At 35.4% G+C, this 14,724-nt stretch overlaps 2 pseudogenes across 1 annotated transcript; one reads left to right on the plus strand and one right to left on the minus strand.

The window, feature by feature from the left end:
- Positions 1 to 6,808: 6,808 nt before the first annotated feature.
- Positions 6,809 to 8,353, minus strand: LOC143616314 (protein SCARECROW pseudogene; annotated as a pseudogene).
- Positions 8,354 to 9,500: 1,147 nt separating this feature from the next.
- Positions 9,501 to 13,892, plus strand: LOC143616321 (uncharacterized; annotated as a pseudogene). Its single transcript, XR_013150642.1, has 8 exons — positions 9,501 to 9,653; positions 10,396 to 10,469; positions 10,543 to 10,623; positions 10,718 to 10,810; positions 10,892 to 11,011; positions 11,123 to 11,194; positions 12,366 to 12,442; positions 13,233 to 13,892. The product of XR_013150642.1 is annotated as an uncharacterized LOC143616321 (transcript).
- The last annotated feature ends 832 nt before the right edge of the window (positions 13,893 to 14,724 follow it).

Here is a 14,724-nt window from a genome sequence, read left to right on the forward strand (position 1 = left end):
TTAACAACAGGTGAAAATATTTCATTATAATCTATACCAGGCCTTTGTGTAAACCCCTTAGCCACTAACCTTGCTTTAAACCTTGGTTTCTCAACTCCTGGTACACCTTCTTTCACCTTATAAATCCACTTGCATGACACAAGCTTCTGATCCTTGGGTTTGTCCACCAATACCCATGTCTTGTTCTTATACAATGAGTCCATCTCTTCTTCCATTACTTTAATCCATAACTCTTTATGAACTGAGTTTATGGCTTCATTAAAGCTCATTTGTTCACACGCATCTTCCATTTCTGCAATATGAAACACAAATGCAGAAACATCTTCTGAATCTCTAAACCTTAGAGGAGGTTTAATAGTTCTTCTAGTTCTCTCCTTTGCAATACTATAACCAGTTTGAGATCTACTAGATGGACCCTCTTGACTTGTAAACTCATTTCTTTCAGTTACATCTTTGTCAATATCCTCCACCTTAATATGAACTTCCTTATCCCAAGAACCCTTTCCTTTTCCTATATTACCAACATCTCTGTACATGACACTTTCTCTAAACTCCACCACATCCATGCTTATCTTAATCCTTGGACCTTTATCATCCAACCTCCACAATCTATAACCCTTCACTCCTTCAGGATACCCCAAGAAAATACACTTTTCAGCCCTTGGTTCTAGCTTTCCTTGACTAATATGAGCATAGCATAATGACCCAAATACCCTTAAATGGTCATAACTAGTATTACCACCAGTCCACATCTCCATTGGTGTTTTCTTGTCAATAGCTAATGAAGGAGATCTGTTAACAAGATAAGCAGCAGTGGACACTGCTTCTGCCCAAAAACTTTTGGGCATTTCAGAGCTGATAAGCATACATCTAACCTTGTTTAGGAGAGTTCTGTTCATTCTCTCGACTAAACCATTTTGTTGAGGTGTACATGGAATCAACATATGCCTAGCAATCCCATTCTCTCTACAATACTTATTGAACCAACCACTACAGAACTCAAGACCATTATCAGCCCTAAGTTTCTTAATCTTTCTTTCGGTCTGATTCTCTACCAGTGCCCTCCATTCTTTGAATTTATCAAAAGTGTCATCTTTATGTTTCAATATATGCACCCATACCCTTCTTGAATAGTCATCTACTATACTTAAGAAGTATTTTGCCCCTCCTAAAGAATCCACTTTAGCAGGACCCCAAAGATCTGCATGTATATAGTCCAATATACCCTTTGATGTGACAATCGTCAATTTCAGGTTAACTCCGTTAACTCAACTCCGTCAATTCAAACCTAAAGATCATTGAATCTATAACGCACACCTCATTACATTTAAACTAGGGTTTAAATGACGCTTAACACTTACTACATGTGTAGTCTTTCGGGAATTGCACCGAAACGCAAACGAGTTGACGCAAACAATTGGTGTATAAACGAAAAACACCAAAACAATAATTATGTGATAATTATGTGTTAGACTTATGTGTTATGTGATAACATTGTTATAAACGTTAACATAATATGCAAGAACTAGTTAATTAAGCTAGAAAAGTAACATTTGGAAGTTGAGGGACTAAAGGTAACATGTTATTATTATTAATAATAATAAACCCTAACCTCTCCTCTCTCTTTCCCTCACCTAAGTCGACGGCAGCCCCCCCCCCCCCCCATTGCTCTCCTCACAGTCGGCTCACATACACACACATATCACTTGGTTTTGATCTTGGTTTTTCACAATTGAAGCATCCTACATCCGTTTCTAGCCATCTTCTACCTTCCTCTTGCTTGTATTGGTGTTTTTGAAGGTATAATTATAAACCATAGGTCCGATTTTCATATGTATATGTGTTCATATGTTTTATCTTGATTTGATGATGGATTGATTGTGATATGATGACTAGAATTGGTATTATTACATGTTAATTGATGTGTTCTTGATTTTGAATTCAAATAAAACCCTAACCATGTATGTATGGTGTAATTGATATGCATGGATAGTGGTTATAGTGTCTAGAATGTTATATGAATGATTTGTGGTCCATAGATAGTTAATATGTTGAGTTTGGATGTAAACAGTTTCTGGACAGATTGTGTTGTTGATGTTCAACTGACTGTAACAGGGTGTAAATGTGAAAATTGATTGAGATAATTGATACTACAGTAAACTTTGAGTCTAGTTTCTAAATAATATAAATTTGCAATTTTTGGACGTGTAAAAGTTAACCTTTATGATTTTACAAAAACGTTGTGCAAAGCTGAGTTGTTAGACCTGCTGTTAGGTTGTTTTGTAAATGTTATATCTCATGAACTACGAGACCAATTGGGTTGGTTCCACTTCTGGAAGTTGACTTATTGAGTCAGGAACCTAACCCAAGTGGTCTTGTATTTGTTGGATTTTTCATTTAATGGGAATTTCAAATAAAATTCTATTGCGCATGAATTTGACTGTTATGAGCTTGCTGTAATGTTTTGATCATTATGAGAAATCTATGTGGAATAAAAATAAAATAAAATATGTTCTGGAAACCTAACACATGCATGCTTTTGTGATGATTTTTGGTAAATTAATTGAGATGCTATGATCGGTGGAATAGTACAATCTTTCAAGTAGAATTTCTGTCTCGGTGAAACTAGCTGCTGAATTTTGTGAAAATGCATGAAACATGATAATTGCTAGTTAATTGTTATGTTTTGACCAAATTGCCCCTGCGGGGAATACTTGCTAAATAGTTGTCGTGTTTTGACCAAATTGCCCTTGCGGGGAATAATTGCTAGTTAATTGTTATGTGTGACCAAATTGTCCTTACGGAGAGTAATTGCTAGTGATGTACATTATTAATACATGACACGTAAATAATTGCTCACACATGTAATGTATCACAAATGTACTTGTTAAAGTCACACACGATTCACAAACGAAACACGAAACATATTGTGTGCATAGGTATTATGTGCCGAGTCTAGAGACTCGATAATAGTTTTGACACTTAAAAAAATCTCTTTGTTGTTTTAGAACGCTAGAGAGAGTTTTTCTGTGACGCGCATCCTTTGGTGATTTAATTTGGGAATTCTTCGCAAACAGTGAGTTTCACTTACCCCTTTAAACTGTTTTAAACGCTTTTCACTTGGGGGAGATAACATACTCCGAAAAACGCATTTAATATTTTGTTAGTAAATTATATATCACTTGTAAAGGCTAAGTGGCAAACGAAACATTTGAAGTCTTACACATCGAACAGGTTAATATTTGGAATAGCGAGTCACTGTTGAGTAGTACTACTGGGTTTGACAAACCCCACCCAACGCTAAACTCGACTGGAGGTCGAGCGGGTGTAATTTTGGCTAACACGTACCATGGTCTGGATGACCTGGTGACAAGGCACTTGATAAACAGTCAGCTTCGGTGTCGAACACTTTGTAATACTTGTTGTATAGGCTAGCTACCTATCGATATATAATTGATTTAACACTATCTGCTAAACGCAAAACGCAAAACGCTGAACGCAAACGCTAAACGCTTTATTTTATATAAACTTGTGAACTCACCAACCCCGTGTTGACACTTTTAGTATGTTATTCTCAGGTAGCCGAGGCGGGCGCGCGGTATAGGATCATGCATGGTTTTTGAACATTCTGATATGCAAACATGTTTTAACTATTATTACTTGGGTTTTTAAGTCGTCCTGCGTGACGCAACTTTTGTCTTTTAGTTTTTACGCTTCCGCACTTAATTTCATTTAAACGTTTTTATGGTTTGATTATAACTAATGATTCCGATCCTGTTAGTTCACACCCTCTGACGGTAAAACTCCGTTAGTGGAATTTGAGGGTGTGACATTTGAACTATGTACCCTTTTCTAAATTGAACCCTCTTAGCTTTTCCTAAGACACAATGTTCACAGAACTTACTATCTAGTTCCCTCATATCTTTGAAAACTTGTCTCTTATTCAATTCTATCAGCCCATCTGCACTAATATGCCCCATTCTATTATGCCATAGAATGACAGAATTACCCTTTTTGTTATCTGCAATAGAAACTGACCCTTGTTGAACACAACCATCTAATACATAGATGTTGTTCCTTTTCCTAGTACCAGACATTACAATCAAAGAACCATTCACAACTCTAGACTTTCCATTTCTTAAACTAACCCCATATCCATTACTTTCAAAAGTACCTAGAGAAATAAGATTTCTTGTAAGTTCAGGAATATACCTCACATTTGTCAATGTAAACATGGCTCCACCTTCTAATTTCAAAGAAACATTGCCATGTCCTTGAATCTTACACGGTTTGTCATCACCTAATTGTACAGAACCAAGATATTCAAGTATCAACTTATCAAAGAAATCTTTATTTGGTGGCATGTGGTATGAACACCCAGAATCCATGATCCATTCTCCTTTAACATCTCCATTGTATACCATCATGACATCAGCACCGTCATAACCTTCTTGAGAACCTTCAGGAGATGGATTTGAATTCCTATTACTACTGCTTTCACCTTTTTTCTTTCTTCTTTCTGGACAATCTCTTTTAAGTGCTTATCAGAGTTACATATATAGCACTTTCTTTTAGTTTGTGATTTGGATCTGTTAGACATCTTGGACTTAGGGTTTCTTTGATCTGTCCTTCCTCTAACATACAGGCCATTTGCAGAATCATCATTGCCTTCATTCTTCTTTTGCAATTCTTTGGAGTTAATTGCAGCCATGACTTCATCCATTGACAAAGTATCCCTACCAAACATTAGTGTGTCAACAAAATGTTCATAGGAATGTGGAAGTGATGACAGAAACAAGATTGCTTGATCTTCTTCATCAATTTCGACATCTATATTCTCAAGATCTAACACCAACTTGTTAAACTCATCCGTATGATCCTCTAATGTCTTTCCAGAAGCCATTTGGAATGAGTACAACCTCTTCTTGAGATACAAACGATTTTCTAAGGATTTGGTCATGTACAAACTTTCCAGTTTCAACCAAACCCCTGCAGCCGTCTGTTCTTTAGACACCTCGCGTAGAACACGATCACCGAGACTCAAAATAATGGCGCTGTGAGCCTTCTCGAGAATATCCTTCTTTTCTTTGTCGCTTAAGTCCGTTGGCAGTCTGTCTTCCCCGACGAGTGCATCTACAACTCCCTGGTGTACCAATAGCGCCTTCATCTTAACCCTCCAAAGACTAAAATCATTTTTACATTCAAATTTCTCTAGTTCGAACTTCGTTGAAACCATCTTGTTCTTCAATTTCACGGATTAATTGAATCACCTTCGTAATCGAGAGCAGGCTCTGATACCAATTATTAAAGATGATTGAATCAAGAACAATGATAAACGAAAAACAAATGATTATTATTGAACGAAAACGTAATTACATAATTACAAGAACGAATGAATCAGAATTGAAAAGAACTAAAAACTAAACCCTAATTCCAGTCATTTATCCCCAAACGTAACTAACAGTCATGTAACAAACTTATTTCAACTTTAGTCCCTCAAGTCTTCATTACTTTGTAATTTCACCCCAAACTTCAAAGAATGAAGTATTAACTGTTTACACCCTCAAACTTTATAACCAGCAACCAGCAGTTGATTTGACTTATTGTTGACCATTGACACTATATCTAACAATAGTGGTTGAATAATCAGCCACAGCTCTCTGAGAGAGCCCCAACCGCCCCACTCGGGCCAAGACTATGTTGTCTTAACCGGGCCCACGCTTGGCATCCGAGTTTGGCTAGGCATTCCACGAGAAAATTTCGAGCCCCCTGCCACTTGACATGAGTTGTCCGCCCACACGAGCAAGCTCTATGGGAAGGGACACTCTAATAGAAAACTCGTGTCGCCATCAAGATTCGAACTTGAGAGGCCAACCGGCATCAAGCTCTTACCCATCATTTGGCTGGCCACTTGAGCTAGCCCAAGTTGTTTTTTTATGGTTTTATTTTCTTGTTACTTCGGTTGGTTTAACTCTAAATATAAACAACAAAAAGATATATAAAGAAAACAAAATTTTGAACTCTCTTTTTAGTCTATTCTCACCCTCTCTGCCATCTCTTTGCATCTTCTCTTCGTTGCCCATAGCTAGCACCACCATGTCACCCCGCTACCACCATAACCATGCGGCCCCACCATCACCACAGCGACCAACCAACATGTTGGCATCACCACTACCATAGCAACACCTAGGTTCATTTTTATGGCCTCTTGCTTGTTGCTAAATGCTTATAACGTATGATTTCTTAACATTACAACTTTCATATCATCTTCAATGAAATTTGTTAGTTTCTAAATGCTAATAATGTATGATACATGTACGAATGCTTGACGATTATCAATTTCTTTAAAAAAGGGTATTGATTTTAAATTTTGCTTTAGACCTTTTAGATATATTAAACCGTCTGTATATATAAAAAGAGGGGGGGGGGGGAGGTATCTTTAATATTCACTTACCTAGCTGCCAAGCATCAAGATCTATACAAAATATCTATTTCGGGATGCCAGTAAAACACAAACCTGTTCGGAATACCGAAACATCTCAGACATCTTTAGGGTCGGGTACTTGATGAGATTATTTTGAGATTTTTCAGGGAACCGGGTATTGAATCAGTATTAAAACTTTTTGTGAGTATGAAATCTGATGATATACATAGTTGGTTATCCAACATAATTACCCGATAACATTTACCCCAATATATACCTTCATGTTTCTTTTTATTTGAAGTATATATAATGTATTTATTGTAATTGTCTTTCCGATAAATACCATACGGAGTTTGGGTCGCGTATATTTTACGTCCAACGAGTATTCTTAATAAACTAATGGGTATATCAAAAACCCGTGGGTATACCCAATATTCATCTCGTAATTACCCGATAGGATACATGAGGGGTTTTGGGCCGGTTATGTTACAAACTTTTATAATTGGGTATTTAAGATTATCTAAACCCGTCCCATTTCCATCTCTATCTACATGACAAATATATTACAAAAGTTTTCTTAGAACTTATGTCATTGTAGTAGGTGTTTTGGTAATGTCAAAATACCACATATCCAGACAATAACTTCATAATAAAAGCAACTATAAAACTACTTAACAAATCAAATTTTCAATCAGTACTAATATTCAACACGGTTATACTTTTCATCTTGAAACATGACAAGTCCAAGCAGAAGCGGTGTACAAAGCAGTCTCTTTCCATCCTAACCTAAGTGTCCCATTTTCTTGGACCAGATTATAGCCATGTGTTGGTGGAAACATGTTAAGAATTAATTGAGCCTGTGCTAATGAGTTACTACTCATTGGCACTTGCAAGAATCCATTTCTTCCAAGCTCATTTCTCCAAACCCTAAATTTATCATCCCCTCTCCTCCCAGGTCCTCCAACTGCAAGTATGTTGTTGATCTCTCTATGGATCAATGAGTGCTCAACGCGATGTCGGTTGTTGTCGTCGTTTGAGAGGAATGCTCCTAGAGAATCAAAGATGGCAGAATAATAATGGAGAGAACTAACAAACCGGTCCAAGAATAAGCCTCCATGAGATATGTCTTGTTCAACTAGAGTGATGATTCTAGGGTTAAGTTCTTGGAGTAGTCTCATGGTCTTCCAATCGGTCCCTGTAGCATCATAAAGCGAATGTTGAAGCCAATGTATTGCGATTGCCTCCCCTCTTCGGATTTGCAATGAAGAGAGATCAACAACATCCCCAATCTTTTTTGCCATAGGATGGAACTCAAATGACATTCCAAGACGTTTTGCAAAGTTAGAGAGTTGTTTTCCCGTCTCTACTAAAAGTTCTATAGAGGTGCCTATGCCAGTCATCCTGACATAGGGTGGGCCCTCTATCCGCGTGGCCAGAATGTGAAACAGTGCTGGCCACTGCAAACCTTGCATGATGTCAAGGTCCAGGATATGGACCCTGTCTTGACGCTGAAAAGCTTCGAGAATGGCTTGGTTGGAGGTAAAATGAGCAAACTTGACAAATGGAGATGCGTTGTTAAAGACTTGAAAAGCACCATGAATAAGCTTGTGATTAGTCAAAGGTGAGCAAATCCCTAGCCATGAGTTCACAACCCTACTAGCCATGGCTTTTGCAAAGTAAGCAACAACTCTCTCACCACAAGATGGAGCATACGGAGAAGCCATTTGGGTTAACTCAAGAACCATCATATGAGCCTCACCCCAAATTATCAACCGAAATAGCCACCGCACACTCAAATAGAACCGAGATCAAACTCAACCCTTTGTTACCTAGATCACCAAATTGAACATCATCTGACCAACTCCCCTTCACCATCTTCCGTTGTCTTGTTCCACACATCCGTGGTGAAACATCAGCATAAGTTGGCATCATAGCATCGTTTGGAAACTCTCTTCATGGGTGGATTCAGGCAAGTCTTCAATGAGTGTCTTGGTGACATGTTCAACCCATTCATGTCGTTTGTGAAATGCAAGTCCAATGTTGACTTTCAATTTTCTTGTCGACTGGCCTGCAACACAATTTAAATCATGAATAGTTTCAGATTTTAAATATGAATATATAAACAAACATAAAGGTTCACTTTATGTAGTTTTCATGGTAAGAAAATAATTTTAAATTAAAAAAACAAAAACACAACTTTTTTTAACAACAAAAATCCGCTGTATCATCGGAAAGCTCTTAGGGAGTTCTGTATCGTGAAGCCTAATCCATTCAGTGGTACTTCATCTAGGCTTATACATGTAAATATGACACATTATTAGGATCAGGGCTGACATTTCGTGTCTTAACAGGTTTAGCATGTTAGAAACGACACGCTTAACACAAGTATCAAATATGAATTACGACTCGTTTAACTACTTTATACTTTCATGACTATAAGACAGTTTTAAATTTCATGTACCAATTAGGGAAACTGATAGAGTCTATTCTACTAATTTCAATTGTTTAAGAAAATAAAAAATTCACATACCGTATTTTTTTTATTAACATGTATTATCGTAATTTAAACAAGTACTCAATTAAAATTCATCTAATGACGCCTCACATGATGCTAGTAAAAAATATGTTTTAAAAGAATATAAAATTTAAGCCAATGAAAACATTTTCTCTAAATAAAACGATTATAAAAAAACCAGCGGGCTTGCCCCAATGGCCAGAACATGATGGATGACCCGGATGTTCGGGATCGAGTCCTGATTCCGACCGGATTTTCCCAGAGCAAAAAAATCTATCGTGTCTTCGGGCGGGGTGAGCCAACTGGGTTTTACCGAGAACTATCAAGCCAAACTCGGATGCCAACATGGATCCCGAATATGTCAACATAGTCTGATCCGAATAGGGTGGCGAGTCTCCTTCTACTGTTAGACAAAGGAGTGCGATATATCTTAATTGCGATTAATTGCCAAAGTTGCCGTTTAAAAAAAAACGTATATAAAAATATATATTTTGATTTAATAATATATTGATTTCCGTACAGAAGTGAAAACCTAATTAATAAGTTATAAGTCTTCATCTTCCGGTTGTCTCCGGTGGCCGGCCGGAATTGAAGAGATAATAATAATAATGGAAAATAGTAAGAAGCCGTCAACATCACGGAAGAGAACCAGAGCAGAAGAAGATGATGATGATGATTCTAATTCCAATTCCAATCAATCTCTTTCATTATCAGGTTTATTTTATTTCCCCCTTTTTCATTCCATTATTATTATTATTATTATTATTATTATTATTATTATTATTATTTACGCCAGATTAATTATCTCAGTGTCTAATTATTCACTAGGTAGGGGTTTGCGCGTTTGGTTTCGGGCTAAACCAGAACCAAAAACCCAAACTTTATGTTTAGGGGGTGTTTGGCCTAGCTTTTTTAACAAAGCTTATAGCTTTTTTTTTTTTTTTTTAATAAAATAAGCTTAACTTGGTGTTTGGTTTAGCTTTAAAGATTATGCTTATTAGCTTATATAGGCTAATTTGAAGAAGCTTGTTTGAAGCTGGTTTTTTAGCTTATTTGTGTAAGGTAATAAGCATAAGCTAAAATAAAAAAAGCAAGGCCAAACACCCCCTTAGTTAATTTTTTAAAAGTTTCGGTTTTTGGTTATGTTTTGATATTTCGGTTTTACCATTAAATTTTAATGTGAAAAAAAAGAGAATTTGGGCCTAAAAAGAAATAGGCCCAAAATAATGTATTTGAGCTAGAAAAATTTGAGTTACATATTTGTTAAATATTATAAATTACTTAAAATGAAAAAAAAAGAAATCTATAAGCCCAGTTCGGTTTATATTGGTTTGTTTATTACATGCAAAACTTATACAAAAACATAAAACCAAACCGTCGGTTTTTTTTTTTCCGGTTTTGGACCTGTGTTTTTGGTTACATGCAGACCCTAATTATCACTGTGTTAATGATGCAGAAGATAACCTCATATTCAGCGACACCATGGTTGCTCTTCGCATGATGTGCGCACAATTTCCTCATAATGATAAAGTATAGCATTTCCAGTTTTTATGATTCTAGTTAGTTGACTTTGAACTTTGACTTTAAGTTTTGACTTTTGCAGGTTATTGTTGAGCCTTTTATTTTACAATCTCAATTGTACAGTAGTGTAAAGGATAGGACACAAGTTGATAGAGAATTAGAGGTATGTTCTGTTTTTGTTATTGAGATATAATTTATTAAAAATAATGCATAATTTCAATTATATTTGTGCGCTTTAATTCCTGCATTAAAAACAGTCATTAAGGAGGGATAAAGTTTTGCGCGTTTTCAAATTAAATACGGGACAGGATGACCATGCTCTAATGTTCATGGAAGATTATTTGAAACAGGTTAGCTATCTTATTTAAGTAATACATTATGTGTTTGTTATAAGTTATATTATATATAACAGAATTTGACTTTGATTGTAGATGAAACGTGCTGTGAAAAGGATGGAAACGAAGAAGGTAGGTGTTCTTGCGGTTTTTGAGTGGTTTGAAGCTCATGTTATAAATAACAAGCCTGAACCGTGTATTGGACATCAAGAACTAGTAAGTTGTTAACGACTCGATCTTTTTTGTATAAATATATTGACCATTTATTTTGAACAATCTTTAGTTACATATAGGGTATTGACTACTGTTAGTTGTGTTGCATTGTAGTGTTCACTATTATCAATAGGAGGAAGGGTGAAAGATGAAGACATCTCGCTTCTGATAAATGCTGGTCTATTGGTGAGTATTTATTCGCTGTAGAACATCATGAATCCATAATGTTAAAGAATACCCATGGTGATTATAAACTATGTAGGTGAGGCAAATGCCTTGGTTCTGTTCACACGCGTAACCTGTCTGAAACGGCCTGAACCGTTAAAACAGTAGGTTTGGGATTGGGATCAGATTTCCGTTTTGGAAGCAGGAACTGGTTTGTGAACTGATTTGCGAGGAACCAAAACTAGGAATCGGTTTATACCGTCTGAAAAATCTAGCTGCTAGAAAACGTCTGTATAGCCGTTTGAAGCAGGATTTTTTGAACTTTTTGGACCATTTTGCCCCCATATGTTAGTATAAATAGGTGCTGGATGTATCGGTTTAATCACGACACACAAAAACGCAAAAACACTCTCAAAAACGCAAAACACACACTCTTAGGTCTCAATCGCAACTGAAAATGGACAATCGCAACCATCCGTTTGTGTTGGTGCAAGAAACGTGAATGAAAATTTTTGCACATTTCGATTTATGTGAATGTCAAGTGGTCCAAATCGTACTCGATGCAAAAAATGTGGAGCCTTTTTCAGACCTGAGTCAAACTTTACTTTGGGATATTGTATATTAAAGCATTGCAAGGTTTTTCGGTTCCAACCCAAACTGGTTTAGGGTTTCCAACTGATTTGTGCACCTCTATGAGTGACTATTTGGTTCACTGAAAACTCCTTAGAAAATATGATGTCTTGTTGAGATTAAAAGACATTAGATTTATCGATTTGAGAACTGAAATACATTAAATTGTAACTCTCGAGACTGAAGTACGCTAAATTTTAAATCTTGTAAACTAAGTATATTAGATATTGTTTCTTGATATCTAACATACCTTAAATGTTGAAAAGTAAAATAAATTAATGGTTGATGTATAAGAAATTAAAATAAAATTAATATTGGTAACTACTCAAGTAGGTTGATTATTAACAAATTAAAATAATCAAATATTGGTGATTATTATTTGTTATAGTAATTTAGTAGTAGACTTTTGTTTTATTTTTTGGAATTTGATTTAAAAGGAAATTAAAAATAGGTTTTCTCTTATTATATATGTAGAATAGTATTAAATTAGTAATTATTTGTGCCTATTATAATATTTGTTTGTTGTTTGTTTATCTGTTTATTATTGCACTAACCATTACAGACTCGCCAGCTTATTGATTGTGACATGTACTGGTTTGCAATTCCAATATTGGTTCAGTGCTCAAAGGCATCACACAGGTATGTGCATTTATGATATATGTATACATAGTCATATACTATTTTAACAATAGATTTTGGGGGTGACTTTTAAAAAGTGATTATATGATATTAATAGGGAGAATCATATAATCAACTTTATATAAACAGGCTGCAGAAACTAGAAAATACTTTTTTTTAATTTGCTTGTGTTATTTGAAGTTGTAATAATCACATAATGTAATCCTTGAAAATTATTTGTTGTATAACAAATTCATATATAAAATTACGAACACGGACATATGTTTAAATAGAGATTGTTTGTGAAATGGAATTGAAGTCTACTTATTTTAAAATAAGGGTAAATTATCAATATTAATATGGCTACTTTTCATGATGTTTTAAATAAAATAAAATATTGATCAAATTACAATTTTCGTCCATAAATCAAGGAAATAACAGCGTATGCCTTTTCCGCTAGCACTTTAATTTTATTATTTTGGGTCAAGTGCACTGCATACGAGGGTAATTTGGTCATTTTTACCCTATTTACACGACAAATAAAAAATAAATAAGTTAAATTTTCTATATAACTAAAGGACGAAAAGCGAAATTTGCCAAATTTTTTTACCCTTCGTGTGTGTATCTTGCATCTTATTGTCGGTGAAAATTGGAAAAGGAACATATAGTCAATTCTGCTTAAATTTACAATTATTTTTCTTCTGCATATGACATGAAAGCATCTTGTTCTATATGTGATAATTGTTTATATATGCATACATGTATTATTTAACACGACACTGCACATGATAACGCGTCATGTTATTTTCAGGGAAGAAAGGAGTTAATGTCTCTACTAAACCGTAAAAAACACAAAGAAATGATGTTAGCCATTCTTGAGAAAAAACGTCTGCGTCTGTCCCCTTTGGATATGAGATTTCATCTTCGTGACCTGCTCGGTTCTGGTCACCTAAAAAATGACCAAAACACCCACGGGTTTAGTCATTCGAGCCGTGAAGAATTAAAATTAGGCAAACATAATACTCTACGCGTTCTATATGTCTATGTTTGTACTCTTTTCCTTTTAAGTATAATAATTATTCTGTCATGGTTTTTTAATTATTACTTATAACCCTAGTGCTTTTTATATTGCTTTTTGTCGGTGTCCGTGTTTCGTCGGTGTCCGTCTTTCATGAGCCATGATATTCTGTTCTGTCTTTAACAACGTAAATGGAATGTTGCATATTTGTTGAAACAACTTAAAATGTTAACTATTATGTTTTCTTCTGGGAAGAAATGAGTAGAAAGAGTACAATTTCTTTTCTTTTCTTTTTCAAATTTTTATTTACAAGTTTGATATCCACCAGAATAAGATGCACTCTTGTAGTTTGTATGCACGCATGATACATGGGCGGGCCGTGTAACAAGTGAAAATGGGTTCGAGTAGAAACTTGTCTTTTTTTTTGTCCGGTTGAGGAGGCCTTCACCATCTTATGTTAACCGTGTTAGGTTCAAGCGGGCCGGGTAACAAGTGAAAATGGGTTCGAGTAGAAAATGTTTTTTTCTGGTCTCTCAAGGTGGGCCATTAACCGTGTTAGGTCTGGGCAGGTCGGGTAACAAGTGAAAACAAGTAGTTAGTGTCTTGTTAAGGATGACAAAAACAATATTATAAAATAAATAATAATCTAAACAATTTTGAAGGTGTTTTATTTTTTTTCTCTTTTTGTAGTTAAAATAGATATTTTCGCGACTTTCATACCGTATTGTAACACCCCGACCGATGGCGGATTATACATCGGGGCGCTACGAATTGTTTCATTACTCGTGACACTATTTGGGTGTCAATATTTAATAAATACATTTCATTGCGCATGCGCATAACACACCATAAAGTAACATAAATCACATATCATAACTCATAATATTCAAATACATAAATTTGTTTTGTTATATTTTAAACTAGGTCCAAAGTAAAAGAAAACATCCTACGTGTCTTCGAGTTTCCAAAAGCAGCTACAGCAAACCTGAACATGTGTTAAAATAAAACGTCAACACTTGCGTGTCGGTGAGAAATCAAGTTTAATAGATATAAATAGATAATAACAAAGCACTGCGCGCAACATGTGTATAACTGGTGTTCAACATAGTGTGTAAACAGATTGTGATCAAGCCTAAATAGATCATAGCTCATAGTTCATAGCGTGCTCCAAATCGAGCAAAAACAAATAATCATTCGTGTATGTGCAAACAAACCAAGAAAAATCGTAACAATAGGTCTCCCGTGTTTATCTAATGGATCCATGAAAACTTCGGAATAGGCCGAT

Source organism: Bidens hawaiensis, unplaced genomic scaffold (genome assembly GCF_021521415.1).
Source record: "Bidens hawaiensis isolate Kalapana, Puna unplaced genomic scaffold, B.hawaiensis_p1.1 tig00046789_1, whole genome shotgun sequence".
In the NCBI taxonomy this organism is placed as follows: domain Eukaryota; kingdom Viridiplantae; phylum Streptophyta; class Magnoliopsida; order Asterales; family Asteraceae; genus Bidens; species Bidens hawaiensis.